Raw genomic sequence first — 11267 nt, 5'->3', positions numbered from 1 at the left:
TGTCTTTTTTCTACCTTCAAAGACATAATGCAATTTTTAAAAATTGCTTAGCTATTATTTACCTCCAGCAAGACATGTTTTATAGTCATATTGAGTTCCACTCAAGATGTGGTTAAAGCCAGCCAGTAGTGTTAGTAGTTGAAAACAGTGAGGGGTAAGTGTTTCATGTGTACAATATTCATATGACTCAGAAGCATGGGTTTGCTTGGTGAGATGTTACACAGCTATTAAAATGATACTTACAAAGTTAATATGATATCATGAATGATATAATCTTTAGTGGAAATGGAAGACATAATTACATATAATGTAATTATGATCATATTTTAAAATATATGCACAATATCCTTTGATCCAACAACTCCACTTCACAAACAGGTGTGCAAAGATAAATATAGAATGACCACTGTATTCTTTATAAAAGCAAAAAGTTAGAAATAAAAAATCTTCATCAGTAGGGATTACATAACGTATGGTACATCTGTGCAACAGAATACTATATAGTCATTTTGTAAATGGAGGAGATACACATATTTGGACTCTGAAAGATGTTTAGATGTGTTGTTATGAAAAAAAAGCAAATTATTGAACAGAATATAGTATAAACCATTTGGTAAAAATATCAAGTCAGCATATATAATAGATAACATATTAGATACTACATATCAACTTATATATTATAACATAATATAGAATGCATATATAAACTTGATATATGTAATAGATAATTTTATCAAACTTTTCACAGTAATTATTTTTATGACTCTTGTGGGTTGGGATTATAGGAAATGTTAGCTTCTCCTTTATTCATTTCTGCATATAAATTATTTATGGTAAGCATGCCAATTTATAATACATTATAATATAATACATGCAATTTATGATACAAAATACATAAAATTTCAGTATTGAAAAAAGACTGGAAGGAAATACAATAATATGACTGTAATGATTGTTGATAGAACCATGAGAGATTTAAAAAAAATTTTTGTGCTGTAATAATTCCATGTATAACTCTTATTCCATATGTTAATGCCGCACTTCTGTAATTAAAAAAAAAGAGGAAGAGAAAGAAGGTAGGGAGTTAGAAGAGGAGTTGTCAAGGATTAGATTAGGTCATTTAAACACCTAAACATCTTCCGGTTTCAATTTACTGTTTAGTCAGTGATAATGTTGAATTTTCAGAATGCCCAAAGTACAATTTGGTGAATCAGGTTATTTAAGAAGGCCAAATTATGGGAGAAAAGGCATCAAGATAAATATATAAATTGCTTTTGCTGGAGGCTTCCACCAAATGTGTTCTTAACACTGTATTAATCATACAAACTGCTAGCACTGGAATCCCTCACAGTAGAGGACATTCACTCCTGGAGCACTGCTTCTCCATTTGTATGTAAGGAACCATCAATGCATGTGATTACAAGCCAGAGTAAAATTTTTTTCTTTTTTCTTTTTTTATTTTACAGAGAGACAGAGTGTGAGCAGGGGAGAGGGAGAGAGAGAGAATCTTAAGGAGGCTCCACACTCAGCATGGAGTCTGAAACGGGGCTCGATCCCACAACTCTGGGATCATGACCTGAGCCAAAATCAAGAGTTAGACAGTTAACCAACTGAGCCACCCAGGCACCCCTAGAGTCAATGTTAAACAAATAGTGACTTTGGCAAATTTCTAGAGCATTAGAGTCTTGAGGCAATAAGTCCCTCAACCCTGTGATGTCAGCCTATTTCTCAGAAGAGCTCCCAGCTGAGTTTTTCCAAGAAATTTGACCATCTGAGGCAAAGATGTAGACACCAGCTCTTCACCTCGAGTATGCCTTTTCTGGTAAATTCTCTTGCAGGAAATTTTAATATGCCAAGAAAACTTCTGCAGCAGACTTCAATTGCCCTAGAATTTGAATTCTATAGATCATAGTTCATAAATGGTACCACCCATAGGGGACTCCTACAAGGACCCCTGTTTTCCCAGCACCTACAATTCTTGCTGATTTTCCACCTTTCTTCCTGTCTATCTCCTCCTCCTCCTCCTCCTTGATTTTCCACCTTTCTAACAAGAGGGGGATAGAGAAGAGGGATCAATAATTGGCAATCAGACCAAAATCCACAAGTTACCAACAAAGACCACAGCAGGTGGGATTTGCCACAAAACCAGAAAGACAACCAGATTTATAGCATTTGAGTCACTGAACAGCAGTATCATATTGCAAGGAGCTTGCTGATGATGGAAAACCATTTTCCCATCTATGGAAAATCATCAAACTGCTTCACTCCTTTGCTGCTGTGTTTTTAATTGGCAGGCCCTAAGGCTTTGTGGCATGAGTTGCCAAACACATAAATAAAATGACTTTATGTCATAAAACCTTTTCAAATGCCAAAAGTAGGAAATGAGAGTTGATTCAAATGCCACAGAGACAAAAATGTGTTTTTTTCCGGGACAAAGGAAAATGAATGACTTAAGTTTGCGGCAAAATTTAGTCTCATGGCACGCGCGCACACACACACACACACACACACAAATATCTTTTTAAAAAATTCTATTCAGCGCTTGGGTACAAGCACATAGTGTACCCAGGAAGTTCAAATGTCTATTATCATTATTAATACCCTTGTTTTTCTCACCAGCTCATTGCCAAACACAACAAAGAATTAAGCACAAACTACTGTAGCAAAAGGGCCAGGAACACAAGTATCCTAGATAAAAAGGGACTGGTCAACTTTTCCGTTTCCTATAGGGCAGTTTCCTTCGCTTGCAAGGATGTCTTCTTGGAGAAGGTTACCATAGTGTGTCATAATGACAACTGCCCCATTTCACCAGGTAAAAGAGTTTCCTTCGATATGTTGGAAACAAACACTCCTAAGACAGTAATTACCTGTTCAACAGTCAAAATAAAAAGGGATCCTGAGTGGTTCCACTATCTCAGTGGCTGTGTTTTCTCTCTGGGAATGCGGCCTCCATCTGGGGTCAGGTGCGGTTTGGGGTTGCTTTCTCCGGGGGTTTTGCACAGAGTTCTCCTATCTTTGTAGACAGTTCTCAGTCAGTTCTCAGACAGGAGACTAAAGCAGGGATGCTTCAGTCCCCGAGGTATGCAGCTTTCAGCTAAAGTGGCCAAAGGAATGTCCCAACCAGGCATTTCTACCAGTGAGGCAAGCTAAGGGATTCTTTCTACTTTTTGGAACGTCACTGAGCTGTGGAAGGAAGAAATGAGTATGGTTTCCTTTTTTTTATTTCTTCCTTCTTCTTTTTTTAAAAGCTGAAACAGGAGCAGGATTGTAGCTGTCACGAGCTGACTAAATATTTTTTTACAACACCAAACCCTTTAAAATCCTTGGAACACTCATGAGAACGAATGTTTATGTTGGGGCCTTTACATTAACGGAGGGGGGGATGTGTGGCGTGCAGGTTACGTGTGCACAGTGCCAGCCGCTGCTGGAGCTCCACATCTGAGGAAGGTGAAGAGAGAAAATCATTCTATACATGGTCTGGAATAACTTGAGACTGCAGAGAAGTAGGCTTCAGCTCAAAAGTCTGAGAATGGACGAATCAGCATGAGGTTTGCAGCAAGCCCGAGAATGCCCTTGACATTCAAACCACACACCCTAGCCTTCCTGCCTACCAGACTCGTAATTCTACTCTGTCTGTACACCTGGGGAAGTTCTGTGCAGTGTCAGAATTCGGCCAGTAGGCCTCAAAACACTGTGAGGATTCTATTTCTTAAAGATAAGTCTAAGACCTAGTTGCAGAGGGTTGATTTCAATCTTCTCCTTTAACAGAAGCCACCAAATTAAAAATATATAGAAAAATGGAGACTGTATGACTTGAAAAATTCACTTTAGTCAGATTTATACCAGGGTGACTTAGCATTTATCTAGTAATTGGTTTTCAAGTTGAAACATTTTTTTTGTTTGTTTTAACGAATCTATGGACCAGTTCGCTGGAATGTTCACCAGCTACTCTTTCGCACTTATAAAATATTAGCCTTTAATAGGGTTGCTGAGCCAGTTTACACGTGAGTTGACCCTGAGGAATCTGAGTGTGACTGTGAAGGTCATTACCATAACTTAGAAAAAAGACGAAAGGGTTTTCTTCCTATAGTTAATCAGTAGGGCCATCTTCCATGTAGGAAATATCATTGGCTCTTATTGTCAAAGTAAAATTTTTAAAAGGTGAAAACTGGCCTTTAATACGAACATTTGAGTGAGCACATGTTGAATACTTATTTACCTTGTTAATTGGGGCACCATCAAGATGGTAAAACTGGTTCATAGGAGAATTCAAGAGACTGAATATATGTGGTTTATGAAAGAAAGATTGCCAAGTTAAATGTTGGGGTTTTGTTTTGTTTTGTTAATTTTTTTTTTAAATGTTCGTTTATTTTTGACAGAGAGAGAGACAGAGCATGAGCAGAGGAGGAGCAGAGAGAGAGGGAGACACAGAATTCGAAGCAGGCTCCAGGCTCTGAGCTGTCAGCACAGAGCCCGATGCGGGGCTCGAACCCACCAACCGTGATATCATGACCTGAGATGAAGTCGGGCGCTCAACCGACTGAGCCACCCAGGTGCCCCACACCCATCTAATTTTTTTTTAATTAGATTTTCTTTTAAAACTTCATGGGAATGCAAAATAGTACAGCCACTTTGGAAGACAGTTTGGCAGTTTCTCACAAGGCTAAATGTACCCTTACCATGTGATCCAGCAATCATAAATGAGTTGAAAATTCATGTCCACACAAAAACCTACACACAAATATTTACAGCAGCTTCATTTGTAAGTACCAAAACTTGGAAACAATCAAGATGACCCTCAAGAGGTGAATGGAAAAATAAAGTGATATATCCATACAAGGGAATATTAGCACTAAAAAGAAATGACACAAAAAGACATGGGGAAACCTTAAATGCATTTTACTAAATGAAAGAGGCCATACTGAAAAGGCTACATACTATATGATTCCAAACATATGGCATTCTGGAAAAAGGCAAACTGTAGAGACAATAAAAAGATCAGTGGTTCTTCTTTTTTTTTTTTTAAATGTTTACTCATTTTTGAGAGAGAGAGAGAGAGAGCATGAGTGAGGGAGGGGTAGAGAGACAGGGAGTCACAGAATCCAAAGCAGGCTCCAGGCTCTGAGGTGTCAGCACAGAGCCCGATGCAGGTCTTGAACTCACAAACTGTGAGATTGTGACCTGAGCCAAAGTCAGACGCTTAACTGACTTAGCCACCTGGGCACCCCAAAAGATCAGTGGTTCTTACACACACAAGCACTCCCATTTTGTGAAAACCAGAAGAAAACTAGGGAAGAATGCACACCTGAGATACATGGTTCTCTCCAGGAAGAGGAGTAAGACTAGAAATGAGAGATAGAAGATGCAGATTAACTTTTGCCTCTCATATTTTTGCATTATGTTATGCCTTGGATATACACATATTAATTTAATAATTTTGGAGAAAAACTCATTAAATTAATACAAATAAAAATTACTAGATATTATTATAGAAAAAAAAGAGCAGTGGTTCGCAGGGATTCAGGCGAGGTGGTCAGGTTGAATAGGTAAGGCACAGGAGACTTGTAGGGCAGTGAAATCATTCCATATGATACATGAATGGTGGGTAAGTGACACTACACATTGTTAAATTCCATAGAATGTACAACACAAAGAATGAACCACAAGGTAAACTATGGGCTCTAGTTAATAATAATGGATCAATATTGGTTCATCAGTTGTAACAAATGTTCCACATGAAGCATGATATTATTAATAGGGGAAACAGTGGAAGTTGAGTAAAAGAGAGAGAGGATACATTAAACTGTCTGTACTATCTGTTCAGCTTATCTGTAAATCTAAAACTGCTAAAAAAAGTAAAACCCATTAATTAAAAAAAAAAAAAAACGCGCTGAATGCCCTGTAGGATAATAAAACTATAACCTTTGAGGGGCACCTGGGTGGCTCAGTCACTTGTGTCTGATTCTTAGTTTTAGCTCAGGTCATGGTCTTGCAGGTCATGGGTTTGAGCCCCTCTGTGCTAACAGCACAGAGCCTGCTTGGGATTCTTTCTCCCTCTCTCTCTCTGCCTCTCCCTCACTCTCCCCTACTCACTCTTTCTTTCTCAAAAATAAATAAACATTAAAAATACTATAACCTTTGAGATTCCTTTTTCCACCAAACAGAAATTATTTATAGCTCTACTCTAGAAAAATAATTTGCCAGGGGTGCCTGGGTGGCTCAGTTGGTTAAGTGTCCTACTTTGGCTCAGGTCATGGTCTCATGATTTGTGGGTTTGAGCCTGGCATTGGGCTCTGTGCTGATAGCTCAGAGCCTGGAGCCTGCTTCGGATTCTGTGTCTCCCTCTCTTTCTGTCCCTCCCCTGCTCACACTCTTTCTCTCTCAAAAATAAACATTAAAAAATTTTTTTTTAAAGAAAAAACATTTGCCACTTACCAATCTTCTACAAGTTTATGTCTAATTTCATAGAATGTGGGCTCTAAGCAATAATAAATAGTAAGTTAAACACAGGTGCATTGCAGTAGAGAAGAATATAATCTGTGGGTAGGTCTGTTAGACAATGACAGTGTGACACTGAAATAACAGATGCACTGTCATCTTTTTGCCATATTTTAAAATTTCAAATATTTTTTGTTAAAATTATAATGTCCTATTTGCCAAATAATCTTGCTACACTCTTGGTCAATCTCACAAATGAATTTCCAAAATATGAGCTAGCTACTTGTATCAGCCAGGGCCCAATCAGGAGTCAGAAACGATACCAATTATTTTAATAAATAATTCATTTAATAAACAACTGGAATAAGTAAATCATTGACCCATTATTTAATATAAAGAGTTGTTTATCAAGTGCTGGAGACCTAGAAACACAAGAAGAGAACATTAAGATAATCATAGAAGTAGTAACTTCAGGATGGGGAGAAACAAAGTGAGAGGCTGGAATACTATAATTTAGATGCTCAGAGGGCAGAGACTGAAGATTTAAGATGCCTCAGGAACTAGAAGGAGGCTCCTCAGTAACTCCCAGAGTTACTGGGAGCCAGATCTCTGAAGTGGGGTCGTGGTTGGATGGTGTGGTATCACTGAGGACTGCAATGGAGCCAATTCTGGGAATGTGGACCACCTGCAGACTGGAATTAACTGTGGCTACTAGAAGGAACTGCCATTGTCAGGGTGAAGAGCTGTTTGCAAGGTGGCATTGATACAAACAGGAAACAAATAGGAAAGAGCAAGTGATCTGTTCCCCAGCACCTCCTATTGGCAGAACCTATGAAGAACAAACTTGGCAAAAGAGAATTGTGTTTTGCATCACAAAGCTGGGACTAGAAGTGTGAGTTTGAGGCTGGAACAAATGGTTAACCAGCACACTGTCTAACTGGAACACCTGAAATTAATACGTTTTCTGCTGTGAAAAAGCATGGCTTTTGGGGTCAGATGGATGTGGGTTTGAATGTTAATTCAAATGTGTATGTTACTCTAGGCAAATACTGTATTGCCTTTACATATGTGTGTGTAGATATATATATTTCTTTTCTTCTTTAAATATTTATTTATTCATTTTTGAGAGAGAGAGAGAGAGAGAGAAAGAGAGAATCCCAAACAGGCTCTGCACTGACAGTATACAGCCCATCATGGGACTCGATTTAACAAACCCTGAGGTCGTGACCTGATCCCAAATCAAGAGTCAGTCGCTCAACCGACTGAGCCACCCCGGCACCCCCTATGTTGCCTTTCATTTCTCTAAGGCTCAGTCTCCTCATTTAAAACAGGACAAGAGTGTCTATCTCACAGGGCTTTTGTGAGGCTTGAATAAGGTCAGGTAGATAAGTTATTTAATGTGGTGGCAGAGCCAGGATTGAAACTCAGGCAGTGGGACTTAATGTATTAATCACTATATATACTGGCTTTCCAATCTATGTGAAGAACTACTTGATGGGTTAAAACCTAATACAGTTTGGATGGGTGGAGGGGAAGTGTGTGTAGTTATTTAAAAGCAACATAAGGAATCCCTATGGTTATGGCACTGTGTATATCTTAGTGTGTGTGCTAAGTACGCAAAACTATACGGATGATAATGTGGTGTAAATGAGCACACAAACACACATACTAGGGAAATACAAATAAGGTCGCTGGATTGTATCAATGCCAATACCCCAATGTGTACTACAATTTTAGAAACTGTAAACACTGGGGCACCTGGGTGGCTCAGTCAGTTGAGTGTCTGACTTCAGCTCAGGTCATGATCTTGTGGTTCATGAGTTCAGGCCCCCATCAGGCTTTGTGCTGACAGCTCAGAGCCTGGAGCCTGCTTCAGATTCTGTGTGTGTGTGTCTCTCTCTCTCTGCCGCTCCCTGGCTTTCTCTCTCTCTCTCTCTCTCAAAAATAAATGAAAACATACAAAAAAAAAAAAAAAGAAATTATAAACACTGGGGCACCTGGGAAAATGTACAAGGGATCTCACTGTATTATTTCTTACAACTGCATGTGGATTTATAATAACCTCCATTAAAATTTCAGTTTGCTCTTGATGCTGAGACTACCTTCTATGATACCCTTATATTAACTGCAAGATGAGGAAAAAATCAAATAGGGATATATTCATATCATACTGAACATTTTAAACCACGTTTCTAGGGACGTAAAAATTAATAGTTTAAGGTTTTGATGCCAATGGATTTAACTTTATAAACATAAGTAAAAGCTATGTTACCCTCAAATGATATTTTGACTCTATAAAACTTAATAAATCAGATATTCTGAAAGATTTAGGACAAAATCCCGAAAGGTAAATGCAAAGCTTGAGGCGACACACATTGTTTAGTCTCTGACTCTGTTACCCCATTACTGAAAGTGAAACACAACAGAAATGGGCCCCAGATTACCAAGAGTTCTTTTTGGCCCAAATCATCCAGAGATTTTACCGAAATCCTTCCCTTCATCTTGTGTTTGGACACGGCCAGTAAGCTAAGCTTTAATCATCATTCCAAATGTCAAGATGAAGTGACATTTCAAAAAACTCAGCCAGTTCCATAGATTTAAAAAAAAAAAACAAACAACCCAAAAACCTTCTAAAAAGCATGTGTCGAAAAGATCTTGCCAAACAGCTGAAGTAACAAATGAAATCTAGCTAGCTGGTTTCCGGCAGAGATTTATCTTCTCTTTCTGTGCGCATTTGTTCTTATACAAGATAGAGGGCACTTACTTGGTTTTGTGATCTTCCTGCTGTGTGACTGTGGTTGAAACAATCAGTTACTCTGAATCAGTTGCCTAATTTGCTAAGGCTATCCTGTGGTTAAAGACATATCTGAACTAATTTCTGCGCCTATACCAGGCTTACCGGCTCAAGAAGTGATTGAGTAATAAAAACACACGGCAGGTTTTTACAACCAGACAAAAACAGAATGATCCTGAGAACACATCACACACCTTGCCGTGCCAGATGGTGATGTTGCATCTGTGTTTCCTTCAGGCTTGGAACATCTCTCACCCCAGAGAGGGGAGGAATGGAGATAAACCCTTTTCTGTTGGCTGCAGATCACTGCCCCATCTCATTTCATAGTAAACTGCAACTTTATAATAAATCATGCTATATTATACCACATAATTCTACCACTGAAATAGTCAATTTCTCAGATAAAAATGGCCACTACAACGGGGGAAAGAAACCTCTTTAATTGGGGTTGTTGAATTAGCATCTTGTTTTGAACTCTAAACAATGGCATATTATTGCACTCTAAACAGAGTGGGTGTCCTACAAATTCTTATTATCTGTGATAAGAAGTGAGAAGAAAAAAAATCCACATGAGACTATCCCAGTTGGAATTTGATGAAGACATGTAGCTTAAACAAAACCCAACCCTCTTTGAAAAAACAGTTCTATTGTTGCTTTCATTTTAATTAAAAATCTTCTCTCTGTACAGCAAGAGCTATGAATTATATCTCAGAATTTTCCAAGACACCTTACAATTGTCATAAGAGGTCAAACCACCAAAAAGACAATGGAGTGAATTGAACAGGGGAGGAAATTGCATACATGTCTGGGCTTCTTCCTCTCAGGCTCCCACAACCTCTACTGAGCAGAAGCTGCCAATGGAGTACAAAGGTCTGCCCTTTGCTACAAATAACTCTGCTATTCTGAGGGCATCAAGGCCTCTATAAGGCAACAAAGCCAGTGCATTTGTGAGCTGAACTCAGTTATAAAGAATTTCAGATTCCAGAAAGGAAGTTTCCAGTGGACTGCACTAAATCAGGATAAAATCAGAATTAGATTAGTGCCTTTATGTACTGATTTGTGCTGAGAGCAGGCAGAAAGCAGGAATTTATGGTGCCGCCCCCTTTTGATTTGGAACCCCAGTTTGGTCCTGATTCAAGCATACGAATTTCCTTCTACTCCTAGTCAACTGTGTTAACTGTGACAATTGTTAGGATGGGTAGCAAGGAGGCAAAAATTTAGGCATACCCACCACTCCTGGAAAACCAAGTATAAGCCCTTTTCCATCAAAATACAGAATTTTAATTGGGGTGCCTGGGTGGCTCAGTCAGTTAAGTGTCCAACTTTGGCTCAGGTCATGACCTCACGGTTCGAGAGTTTGAGCCCTGCGTCAGGCTCTCTGCTGTCAACACACAGCTGGCTTCAGATCCTTTGTCTCCCTCTCTCTCTGCCCCTTCCCCCACTCAAAAATAAGTAAGCATTGCCCCTCCCCCCCAAAAAAACCCAGAATTTTAACTAATAATCAGATGATTCAGGCAAAATTATTTCAAAATAACCTTCCTTCTGCTATTGCGATCATAGCATTCTGGGCCATGCCACGATATTAAAGTTGGTGTGGGCAATTGTTGTGGTTATTTATGTAGTTTACTTATCTCCTGACATCCCAATTTTTGCTGATGGTACCATTACTTTCCTATGATCCAGCCTTGGAACTTCAAAGATTCACCTAAAACTCTTCCATCACTTGCCACATGTAATTAACCAATACAATCAACATATATTGTTTTTCTCACAACATCTAACGTATCTGTTTTTGTTTTTTGTTTTTTGTTTTTTTTTTTTTTCAACGTTTATTTATTTTTGGGACAGAGAGAGACAGAGCATGAACGGGGGAGGGGCAGAGAGAGAGGGAGACACAGAATGTGAAACAGGCTCCAGGCTCTGAGCCATCAGCCCAGAGCCTGATGCGGGGCTCGAACTCACGGACCGCGAGATCGTGACCTGGCTGAAGTCGGACGCTTAACCGACTGCGCCACCCAGGCGCCCTTAAAAGATG

This window comes from Puma concolor, chromosome A1 (assembly GCF_028749965.1).
Source record: "Puma concolor isolate L17-30 chromosome A1, mPumCon1.1.hap2, whole genome shotgun sequence".
Taxonomy (NCBI): domain Eukaryota; kingdom Metazoa; phylum Chordata; class Mammalia; order Carnivora; family Felidae; genus Puma; species Puma concolor.
Note: the sequence above shows the minus strand (reverse complement) of the source record.